This window comes from Vulpes lagopus, chromosome 11, assembly GCF_018345385.1.
Source record: "Vulpes lagopus strain Blue_001 chromosome 11, ASM1834538v1, whole genome shotgun sequence".
NCBI lineage: Eukaryota > Metazoa > Chordata > Mammalia > Carnivora > Canidae > Vulpes > Vulpes lagopus.
Genome location: NC_054834.1, coordinates 21423833 through 21436928, shown reverse-complemented (window position 1 = coordinate 21436928; position 13096 = coordinate 21423833).

Sequence of the window (13096 nt, the reverse complement as noted above, 5' to 3'; positions counted from 1 at the left end):
CATTATTATTTTTTAATTAGGGTTGGATATTGCATTTTATGAAACACTTTTTGGCATATGTTGAGATAAAGTTTTTCTCCATTATTTTTGAAATTAGAATTCATTATCAGGCTTGCTTTGGTTGAATCATCCATGTACACTTGAAATAAAGCCTTCTCAGTCATGGCGTATTATTTTAATAAGAACACAGGACTTGCTCACATTTTATTGACGTATGTAGATCAACGATTGTAAGTAAGCTGTACCCATAATTCTATCATAGCTCTCTTTGGGTGTTTTCAAGTGGAATTTCATTTACTTTCGAATGTAAATTAAGAATAAGCTACTTTCTTCTTAAAATTTTTCCTTTATGTCAAAGTTTCTCAACTCTTGATATGTTGGGCCAATAATCTTTTTGTGGTGAGGGCTGTCCTGTGCATGTAGGATTTTTTAGCAACATTCCTGGCTCATGCCTTTTAGAGACCAATAGAACATTCCCTCACCACCTTGCCCAGTGTGACAATCAAAAATATCTCCAGACATTGACAAATGTCCCTTGTCACACAAAAAAATCACCCCCAATTGAAATCTACCACTGTGAGCTTTGGAAAAGCTTAATGCTTGTGGAAACTTCCCTATGAAACCTTTTGGAACGTGGCTTCTTTTGTGGACTGGTATGGAGTTGTTGGCAAGCTTTCCAAAATTTTTTTAATATCGTTTACCCAGTGGGGTAGTTAATGTCACAGTTTAAACAAGTCCTGTAATGTCCCCCAATGTTCTTTTTCTGCATGTTCCCCTTTCTCATCTGCATATTCTTCTTGAGCAAGTTAATCATTTCCTATGGCTTCACATCATTCCTGTTCATTATTGAATTCCAGATCTTTTCCCTCCTTTACAGGACTTCAAGGTTTCCAGATTAGTATGTCTATCTGCATTATATATCTGTATCTGGATGTCCCACAGGGCTCTGACTCACCGCACATCTAAAATAGAGTTTGCTGTTCTCCCCCTTCCTAAGGCCCAGCCTCCAGTAGCTGTGTACTCCACATACTCCATCACACCTCAAAGACTTATTAGGAGTCAGCCTTGATTCTGCTTTTTATCCCTGCATCACTTTGAATTAGCCCAAGTTCTGCAGATTCTTTTTTTTTTTTCCTAAAGATCTCATTTATTTAGTTTAGAGAGAGAGAGAACGTGCAGTGGGGGAGGAGCAGAGGGAGCAGGAGAGAGTCCTAAGCAGACTCTACCCTGAGTGCATAGCCCACGGGGCTGGATTTCACCCCCTGAAATCAGGACCCCAGCCGAAACCAGGAGTCTCCACCACCCAAGTGCCCCCAAGCTCTGCAGACTCTGCTTCCAATTACTTATATCTTTTACACATCAGATTCCTATCACTTCTACCTAGAGTATTTGGTGAAGAAATTTTTAACTCTGAATTTTAAATACCATAATCCACATTTATTTGTTGAATATTCTCCAACTCTTAAAAACATCACTGTTTATAAGAAGAGCAGAAAAGACTAAAAGTCAAGTCCTAAGAACATAATAAATCAGGAAATGTATTAACTCAGAGAATTGTCTATAGAAGGAGCCAAAAGTCTCTGTACTTGGTGTGTTCAAAGTTTGCTTTAATTACTTTGTAGAGAAGAAAGGGATAATAATCAATTTAAATTGATAATTGATGTTTAAAGTTAGAGCTTTACAACTAGAATGCATACGCAGTATATGGAGTGATTTAATCAAAGCTGTAAACCTTTATAAAATGAAGTGAAAGGTCCTAGCTAGCTAGATAAATGCAGTAGGGACATAAAACTCCACCATTTGGTTAAAAAAAATCCAACTGTAACTTATGGTTTAGTGCTCAGGTGAGCAACATGAGGCTGGTAGTAAATAGAGAACAATTGGAAATGTGGCTCTTTGTGAATATTTTGTGAATGTAACTCCACGCTAATGTATAAACAGTCACATGCTACACTGTCAATTACATCACTAATAACGCTAGAATTCAAACTATTACAGGACAAAGAATTACTTAACTACTACTTGTATCTAAAAAAAAGTATATGTGACAAACTTAACAGAAGCATCCTGCAGACTACTAGCAGTGCCTGGGACCTGGATCTGACCGTGTCTGAGACATAGGGTTGCCACGGAGCGGACCAGAGCCCTGTGCAGAGGCTGATATGAACCCAGCAGCTAGAATGGAGACGATGATAAATGATGGTGCTGGTGTCACAGGGAAACCCAACAGTATCTTCATTCTGAGATACAAGCAATTTGCTGTCCATTTAAAGTTGGTCATGGCATCAATTTAAAGTCTAAGTCTAAAGACCAGGCATGTGTTCTAGAATGGCAAGGTTCCAAGTAGGAGCTTCAGCACAGCTAAAGAGTCAGGGACCCAATCATCACAATAAAGGTTCAAGTGAGAATAAGGGAAAATCTGAGTTATTGGAACACAGCTATGAGTCATTGCTGGAGTGACTTATGTTTTGTCTCCGTTAGCTGGAGCTCCAAGCATCCCTCTAGGATGAAGGGGAGTGTTGAGTCTGCAAGTGGTTTTCAAGGAATTCCAGCTGTGTAGAGAGCAGCACTTCAGGATAGAGAATTTGACTTGACTGTGAGTTCAGTGCAAGAGATGTAATGCAGTTGTTATCTTCATCATGATCAAAGAGCGTGGTCTAAGAAAAGGCTGGAAATGTGCTTAGTTCTGGGTCTAAAGTTTTGTGAAGGATAGTTACATGATGCTTTAGGAACAAATGCTTTGGCCTATGGTGCCAGGCACGTACTGTAAGGGTGTCAAGTGGACCCAGAATGAAAACAAAGAAGGAAAAAAAGAAGTCAGGAAGAGAGGGAAATGAGTGGGAGGGAGCGAGGGAGGGAGGCAGACAGCGTGTGAAAGAGAGGAAGAAAGAACAAGATGTTGAAATGGCAGCTGCCACTGGGCCTGCCTCAGGCAGTAACTGGTGAAGGGTGTGAGGAACTGGGTAGTGCATGTCCTACTTAAGTGGTGACCACTTTAGGGGCCTTTGATCCGAGCACCTTCAGATATTTCTCAAAATGTGAGATGGATTTATTATTATGTTTATCTTCTGATTTTTAATCTTGGCAATCAATGTTTTAACTGTGTGGGCCAAGAAAAATATTCTGTAAGCATGGGCCATCAATCTGGAACCATGCCTCAAGGTAGCAGCTAGAAAAAATGGAAGTGATGACTCTTCCTCCTAAAGGGAAAGCATGGGAATGTTTAGTTCTGACAAGTCATAAGACGTACTTCAAATATGGCCAAGACTGTCATGTGGCAAAGATACTGGTTTTTATTTGAAAGGCAGAGTTAGGACCAAAGAAGGTAGTTTCTAATATGTCGTAAAGATGAACTTTCTAACAAATCAGAACTCTTCTACTACACAAATCCTGGAGGGTCTTCCCCTTTAGGACATACTCTACCTGGTGGATAAAATTTTTGGAAGGAATGAAGGAACCTTTGCACTGTATTGGGAAGTAAGATCTGGAAGCATTTTCAGACCACGGGAGGACATCAGTTTTCCATCCTTAAGTTGGTTAATAACAGTACTATCCTGGGAAGAGAGAGAATATTATACAAATGTTATATCTTTTGTAATCATCTCTGTTATTGGCTATTCTATTCCATCTTTTTTTTTTTCTCTTACTCGTTGCATTTCAAGTTTTTATTGACATAGCTTCAAGTTTACTAATTCTTTCTGCAATTGTTCTCAGTCTGCTGATGAGCCCATCAAAAGCATTTATTTATTTATTTTTTAGTCTTTTTATTTCTAGTATGTCCTCTTGATTTTTTTCTTAGAGTTTCCATTTCTCTGCTTATATTACCTACCCATTCTTACATGTTGTCTGCCTTTTTCAGTAAGGCCCTAACCATATTAATCATAATGATTTTAAATTCCCAAGGTGATTATTTAAAAATCTCTGTATATAGTGGTCCTCCCTTATCCATGGTTTTGCTTTCCATGATCTCAGTTTCCGTGGGTTTGTCTTCTGTGGTTTCACTTACCTGTGGTCAACCACAGCCCGGAAGCAGATGATCCTCATTCTGATGTATCGTCAGAAGGTCAAGAGCATCCTAACGCTGTGTTGTAATGCCTGTGTCATTCACCTCACTTCTCCTCATCACACAGGATTTTACCAGCCCACATCATCACAAGAAGAAGGAGTACAGGGCAGCCCCAGTGGCTCAGCGGTTTAGCGCTGCCTTCGGCCCAGGGCCTGATCCTGGAGTCCCAGGATCGAGTCCCACGTCGGGCTCCCTGTGTGGAGCCTGCTTCTCCCTCCTCCTGTGTCTCTGCCTCTCTCTCTCTCTCTCTTCTCTCTGTGTCTTCCATGAATAAATAAATAAAATATTTTTTTTAAGAGAAAGAGTACAGTATAGTAAGATATGTTGAGAGAGAGCTACCATGTTTAAATAACTTTATTGTTATAATTGTTCTATTTTATTATTGTCAATTTCTTATTGTATGAAACTTATAAATTAAACTTTGTTATAGGTGTTTATGTGTAGGAAAAGCATATCTAGGGTTGAGTGCTGTCCACCATCACAGGCATCCAGTGGTGATCTTGGAATATATCTCCTGTGAATTGGGGGAGAGGGGCAATATACCTAATTTTGGTCCTGATGCTTTGCCTCTCAGAATGTGTTTTTGTCTCAATCATGACTTACAATTTTTTGTTAAAAGCCAGACATGATTGGAAGTGAGGTATGTAGTAAAAGGAAGTGAGGTATATAGGCCTTTAGTATGAGGTTTTATGTTTTTCTGAGTGTAGGGTGTATTTATATTTGCTGTAGCAGGGCTTTCAGAGGCTAAACTTTTCTTTTGTGTCCATGTTTTTGCCTCCTCTGTGTTTTTTTGCTTTTCCTAGACACATTTAGAAAAGGTCTGAGTTTGAAGTTCTTTTAGCTTTTTCCTGTTATTATGCAGGTGACATAATTAATATGATGGTAAAATGCAGGAGAAGGAAAGTGATCTATTAGTACTATTATAACGTCTCATTCTTTTAGTGTCCGAGTTGGGTATTTCCCTTCCCAATATCAAAAACCAGCAGAGGTTTGGGTTGGGTATTTCCAAGTTTGGATAGACTCTGGTAAAACCCCAGTCAGGCTGTGGTAAAATAATTTCCTTGGGGCCAGACCTGGTTGAAAACAGAGAGCTCTGGACATATTTCAAAATGGTTACTTTCCCCCTCCCTCTGTTGGAAACATGAAGTAATTAAAAAATAATCTTCACAAGTAGGGGCACCTGGGTGGCTCAGTCGGTTAAGCATCTGGCTTTGGCTCAGGTCATGATCCCAGAGTCCTGGGATCCAGCCCCACATCAGGTTCCCTGCTCAACAGGGAGTCTGTTTCTCCCTCTGCCCCTCACACTGTTCCTGCTCTCTCTTTCCCTCTATTTCTCACATAAAGAAATCAAATCTTTTTTTAAAAAAAATCTCAAACTATAATTATAAAAAACTAAATCTTCACAATTAGGTTTGTTAAGGCAACTGGAAGTAAAAATCATAAAAGTGATTATGATTAATCCCCATACCCCTCACCCTCAGGAATGGGTCACATCTGAGTTTTTAACTCTTACTGTGCCTCCAGCAAGTCATCAATTATAGTTTAAAATCTTGATACTGATACTGGGTCCAGTTGTAGGGTCCTGCTCCTGTGCTTCTGCTTCAGATTAAGAAGGGATTCTCTGTGTCTGACTCTCCATCTCTCAGTTTTTAGGGTAGCAGCTAGACCTGTGACCTGAGTTCTTTGGTATATAACAAAACTATTGACTTTCAGCTTATTTGGCATTTTTCATGTCTGGATGGGAGTGATGATTTCCAAGCTCTTTACATGCTGTATCAGAAGTCAGAAGCCAACTGCCCCATAGAAAATACTCAACAAATATTTTGTCCCCTCTTATTTATCTGTTTGTTTGTTTGCTGTTGTTGAAAGTGTAGCCTTTTTTGCCTTAAAGAAGACTATTCTAGGGGCAGCTGGGTGGCTCGGTGGTTGAGTGTCGGCCTTCGGCCCAGGGCATGATCCCGGGGTCCTGGGATCGAGTCCCACATCGGGCTCCCTATGAGGAGCCTGCTTCTCCCTCTGCCTGTGTCTCTGCCTCTCTCTGTGTCTCTCATGAGTGAATAAAATCTTTAAAAAAATTTTTAAAAAGAAGACTATTCAGTATAGCTCTATAATAAAAAAAAATTAGATTTGTACACCAAGTCACAATTAGATGCATTTTTTGCCTTACATGTATAAAATGAGTATTTTGTTAGTAAAATAATGAAGTGAAAATGCACACACAGTTGTTTGTGTGGGGATTCTTGATCTTCATCTGGAGGAATGTGTTTCAGCGTTTGAGTAAGACCATTAGTACGATTGGCATCTGCATAAACTAAATCAGAGTCTAAAATTCAGTATACAAAAGCTATTGTTTCACAAAGGAAAATTTCTTTGCCAAATAGGAAGATCTTTGTAGATCTTCCAAACACAAGTTTGTACTCAGTCACATTCCCCCCTCACCTAATTGGAAGAGTGCAATAAAATTCTTTTTATTTTGCTTATGTTTCCTACTTATTTTTTTATGAGTGACCTCTCTGTAATTGGTGACACACCTTTACTTGTCATCTGAGAGTTGTGTTTCCCAATTCTGAGGTTTTATACAAAGTTTACAGAGTTTCTCAGGTCAGAGTTAAAAGCAAAACACCCCACACGAACAAACAAAGGGAAAAAACAAAAACACCCCAAAACTAAAATAAAAAATAAATCCCTAAGTCTCACTTGGTGGAAAGCAGCAGGTGCTGTGTTCACAGTTAAACCCATTGTTCTCTGGAGGGGTTGCAGATCCCGTCTCAGATCTCACACGGCCTCATTTCTGCGTAATCAACACAAACAGCTTCTATCGAAGTGTGTCTTCCAATAGAACCAGATCGCAGCGTGTGCACTCAAGATTGCTGTTACATGTCAAGTATCTTTAGCACAGGATTGTGCCTGTACTGATAGCTCTTCTAAGCTGAAAACACTAATTTTCTTTGCCATTAAACCTCTTTTTGCTTTGCAAGCATCCATTTCGTTGATGGAAGCCTGCCAGTTTTAAGTATTTTATCTGACCTCCCATAGTTCACCAAAATTGTATGAAATTGTTTCCAAAATAATGTATTTTTTTGTAGAGTGAAAATATGTCCTCTTTTTAAATTCCACACATGTCCTGACAATAAATTGTCCTCCTTATTTGGGGGCTGTCAGTTTTGTTTAAAGAATGTGGTAGGAAAACAGGCTGTGCTAATCCAATGTACCTTTCTGATAGAAAGTCTCCTGAGGCATCTGTTCTAAGACCAAGGAAACATTTGAAGGCTTTAAGTCTGATTTTTCAGACAGCTGTACTAATTTAACCAAAAGGGTTACAGGAGGCAATGGAGAAAAAAAAAAATCTATAAAGTGCTTGGTTGACATTTGAAAAAGAAACTAGATATTTTCTCCTAGCCTCATATAGTGGCACATAATATGAATTGTGACAATGTTCCCAGATTCAATAGGAATAGATGCAAGCATTGGAACTTTTGTCTCCAGATTTATAAGAGCAAATGAATGTTAATTTGCATATTTATGTGCATACATGTATATTCTGGTGCGAACAATATATACTTACTTAGGTATGTATTATACATACATACTAAATGTGGCCATTTTATATATTTTGATTGGCAAATGATCTTGCAAAACTTTCTTGACAAATATAGATAAGTGACCACATAATTTCGGTTAGTATTTAAATAAAACCAAAAGCTGATTGAGTTTTCAATCAATTGGTGAATAATCAATTATTATATAGGTGCTTACAAATATTTGGCTTTTTACAATCATATAGTTGATATGGAAATAAATTCCTTATTTTTTTCTTAAAGTAAATATAAAAAATGTGTTCATAAAATGTGTTGCGTCACGAGAATAGACCATACGGTATGAGATTACTTGCCTTAAAGCATGGAGCAGAGGAAAGAATAAATTATAGAAAGAGAGAAGTGGAAGTAGGGGTAAGGAGAGGAGGAACTAGAAGAAAACATAAAATTCTACAATTCATAAAGAGAGGATTTCTGTTGCTTTTGTAGAATTTAGTAAATGGATTCTCACTTTTTGTTCCGACTGGGTGATTCAGTGGTTTTCCACTGCTTTCCTTCCATCGAACAATTCATTTCCCCTGGATCCTTTCTCCTCGTCCTGTGAGGTCAGGGAGGCCTCAACAGCCTGGCGGAGGCAAGCTATGATTCTGACAGGACCAGGCTGAAGCTTCTGGGGCCAGGGACTTGTAGGAAGGTACTCTGTAATCAAGGGGGTCACAGTTGCTATTATGTCTTTATTAAAAATATGTCTTGGAGCACCTGGGTGGCTCAGTGGTTGAGCATCTGCCTTTGGCTCAGGCTGTGACCCCGGGGTCCTGGGATCGAGTCCCATGTCGGGCTCCCTGCATGGAGGTTGCTTCTCCCTCTGCCTGTGTCTCTGCCTCTCTCTTTCTCTCTCTCTCTCTGTGTGTCTCTCATGAATAAATAAACAAAATCTTAAAAAAATATATCTTAATAATCCAAACCAACTGACCAAAGATATGTATTTTCCTTTAAATTTGTTTTCAGTTAAGAATTTGTTTTAAGATACAGCTAGAATTCAGGCACTTATTAATAGTACTGAATGAGGACTGTTTTGACAGAATGAAAGTTTTCCAAGTACAGAGTCAAGGAGATACTTCATCTAATACTAAAACTTAAGAATTTTCATAAAGGGTTAGATGTAAAATAATAGATATCATAGGTATTATCAGCAAAATACCAGCAAAAGGATCCAAACTGAGTACTATGTACTTTGTAGTCACTAATCTTATCCACTGTTTTCAAGTACATTATTTGATTTGCAAGCATAGGTATATGTTGTATTTCTCTGCAAATAAGAAACGAAAATTAGCATAAATTGGACACTTATATAATCTCATTAAATCCAGACAACAGGGGTGCCTGGATGGCTCAGTGGTTGAGCATCTGCCTTTGGCTCAGGTCGGGCTCCCTGCATGGAGCCTGCTGCTCCCTCTGCCTGTGTCTCAGCTTCTCTCTCTGTGTCCCTCATGAATGAATAAATAAAATCTTTAAAAGTAGATAAATAAACCCAGACAATAACTCTACCTGGTTAGTATTATCATTATCCCCAATTTTCTACGGAGGAACCCACAGAGACGGCTTCTGGTGTAGGGGGATTCCAATGTCTGCAACATATGGTTGCAGGTTTTATTTCCATTGTACCAGGTGAGAAACACTATGGTAGAGATAAAAGATTTTAGGATATTTACTTTTCATTCTATATAATTACCAAAAAAATAAACACACAAAGAAGGTTTTAAAGGATTTTTTATTGTATGGGGGAGCACAGATCAGCCCAATATGACCAATAAATTCTTTTAAATAGGCTGCTCCATAGCCACAGACATAGGTCACTTTATCAGACAATTACCTGACTGTCCAACAAAACCACCTTCTTAAACATTCCAATATGTTGTTAAGAAAAAGATATGAAGTGTGATGTTAAGTATTAAAATACTTAAAAGCATGCCTGCACTTCTTTGGTGAATGGACGTGCCATTAATGAAGGTATATAAACTTCAGAAAATAAGAGCAGAGTGTGTGAGGAGAGATTTACTTCAAGTGAAATCCTCTGCCCTCAAAGGGTTAAATGTTAACAAAGTTAAAAAGCAGAAATCAGGCTCCTATTAGTCTTGAACACTAATCTTGTTGACGGTTGAAGTGTTTCCTTATTTTATCCATATTTATTATATTGAAGGTGGGTTATATGGTGGTGACTAATGACCAAACATCTGGACCTAGTGACCCTTAAAATTCTCCAGCCATTGCTGTTCACAATTAAATACCACATGAACTAAAATGATATTTTGGCTTGACCAGGACAAATTAGTGTGGCAAAGCTAAAAAAACAGCTTTGCCTTTAGTCTTGAAGAAATCATAGAAAAATCTGAAAAATTTTTATAGGACTTGCATGTCTTGTAATCAACAGAACTAAGAAAACAAAATGAATATTTTCAGAAGAAAATGAGTATTTTGATGGGTTTATCATTGTGGATATGAAGAATTCGTTTTGGAAGTTTTACCTCCCAGAATTTTGATTGAGCTGTGGAAAATGGGATTACTTCGGGTTAAATAATTTGGCAAACCTCATTTCCAGAATAATTAATATTGTCTACGGACAGATAACTAAAAAGAAGAGAAGGCAAATGTCATCATCATCATCTTAAGAATTATCCATGAAAGGTAGGTTTAGTTTGTCCTCTCCCAGATTTCTACTGAGGATAGGCAGGAGAGACAGCATAGAATGATAGTGGCCGACATAATAAAGATGGGATTGCCAGAAACACAAAGGAGAAGGTGTTACACAAGAATCTCTGAGTTTGTGTAAGTACCGAAAGGAAGGGCCTCAAAGAAAGTTCTATGTAGAGTCTACAAAGTTTGTCTCTTTTTGTCCCCTCTGGCGAGAAGAGGAGATGGGTTGCTCCGGGGAAAGGTTGGCAAAGGGGAGGAACTCAACCCCTCCAAATGAGTCCATGAAAGATGAAGCCTTCATGATTTGACTTTGATATTAAATTCAAATGCATCTTCTATTAGATTAAAAGAGACTTCTAAGCAGTATAAAGCCTTTGACAAAATAAATAAATAAATGAATAAATAATAAATAAAAAATAAATAAATAAATAAATAAATAAATAAATAAATAAATAAATCAGAGACCAAATCCACCAGCAGGTCAACACACAGCCTCTTGACGAACCCATGTCTACCTTCTAAAATAAGAGCACTCATGGGACACCTGGGTGGCTCAGCAGTTGAGCGTCTGCCTTTGGCTCAGGTCGTGATCCTGGAGTCCTGGGATCGAGTCTCGCGTCGGGCTCCCTGTATGGAGTCTGCTTCTCCCTCTCCCTGTGTCTCTGCCTCTCTCTCTCTGTGTGTCTCTCATGAATAAATAAAATCTTAAAAAAAATAAAATAAGAGCACTCAAATACACACAAGACACAAACCAGCCATAATTGGCCCTCAACTACATGACAGTCTGAGATGAACACTAAGAAGTTTTAAATGGAAGTAAAAGAATCATGGGGTGCTCATATAAACTATATCTAATCTAAAGGAAAATTTTGAGACACAACTACCCATGTTAAATATGAGAAATTGGAAAGCTGCTCACCGCTATTAAAAGAGATGCCACAAAAATTTTAAGAACATAAAATGCAATATAAGATTAAATACACTTCTTAGAGAATTTATACAAGATACTGAAAAAATGTTTCCTTAAAGAGTACTTTGAAATCCAGAAGAAGTACGTTAAGAAACATGAAACCAGTGAAACAAAAAAATGTATCGAAAGAAGTCAAGGATGAGCTAATGAAACAATGGAGTAATTTAAAAATTAGAGACTGTGCAACAAAAGAAACAAATTGAAAATCAAAACCATATCATTATGGAATTAACAAAGAAGGCACTATTAGGAAATAATAAAATATGCATATTTAAAGCCTAAAATCATGTCATAAGAAGACAATGTTTCTAAGGTGGTTAGAAAAAAGATGTTTTTCTTTGGGTGCAGAACTAATTCTAAGCTTATAGAAAACAAATGTTCCTGAAATAGAAAATGAATCATTAGGTAGCAAATAGCAAACAATCAAATATATAAAACAAGAATGACAGATTCTCAAAGATAAGTCTAGAGAAACTCAGTAGAATTAAGAGAGTAACTCAAGAAATCTTGTATCCCAAGATAAATCAAGTAGACAAAAAGATATAAATGTATGTAGTAATTAAGGTTTATCCAAATATATGTGTAAATAAACACCATGGCACTGGAACAAAACTTTTTCTTTTAGAAATTTTTAAAAGAATATTTAAACAAGTAGTATATTTTAGATACATTGCAAAATGTGATATAGAATAAATAACACCAATGCAATAAAAGAGTATCCAGCACAAACACACACACACATATTTACACATATATGTGGGTAAATATGTATGTATGTAAATATATTTAATATTTGGAATAGAAAATATCAAAAATGAAACCATTACTTATGAAATAATATATGAGGTAGAGCTAAACTTGGACTCAGATGAAAAATTCAGAGCCTTATACATTAATCCTACTTAATTTGATACAAAATAAACATACAAGATAAAATTGTTTAATAGAACAAGACACAGACCACAAAAGAAACCCAAGAAAAGAATAATGAGGGGTGCAAATAAAACTAAATAGCCATAAATTGATGAAAAAGAAGGAATAAAGTGAAAAGCCACTTTTTAGATCAATTTACAATAAAGAAATAAAATTAAACAATTGTAGAAAACAAAAGTGACAGTACAAACATAGGCAATTTAAAGTTTTTTTGCAAAAGTATAGGTAAGTAAATGCAAAAACCTAGAAAACATACATTTTTTTAATTAAAAAATCAATAGACATAAAAAAGCTAAAACCTCCACAAAACTCAAAATAACAAATAAATGTTCCATTTATTCACCATGGAAAAAGAGTGGCCACAGAATCACGAGTTAATACTCTTTGCAGGGGATCTCTGGGTAGCTCAGTGGTTTAGCGCCGCCTTCCACCCAGGATCCTGGAGTCCCGGGTTCAAGTCCTGCGTCAGGCTCCCTGCATGGAGCCTGCTTCTTCCTCTGCCTGTGTCTTTGCCTTTCTCTGTCTGTGTCTTTCATGAATAAATAAATAAATAAAATCCTTAAAAAAAAATACTCTTTGCAAAGTGTCAGGCTCAGACAATGACCAAGTAGCTTTTCTTTATCAATTCTTGAAGGGACTGACATGATGTAATCTCACTTAGTGTGTTCCATAACACAGAGACAAGAAAGTAACTCCGCATCACTCTGACCATAAATTCCTATACAGTAATGCAGATTTTAAAAAATGAAAGAAAACTTTGGATGCATGATAGTGTGTTATACAATTTCTCCCATAACCCACTATCAGTTTTCCAATAAGAGGATCACTTCTAAAGTATCCCTTACGGTCATCTGTCCTGCCTCTGGGCTTTAAGGTGTAGCGATAATCCAGGAGCCC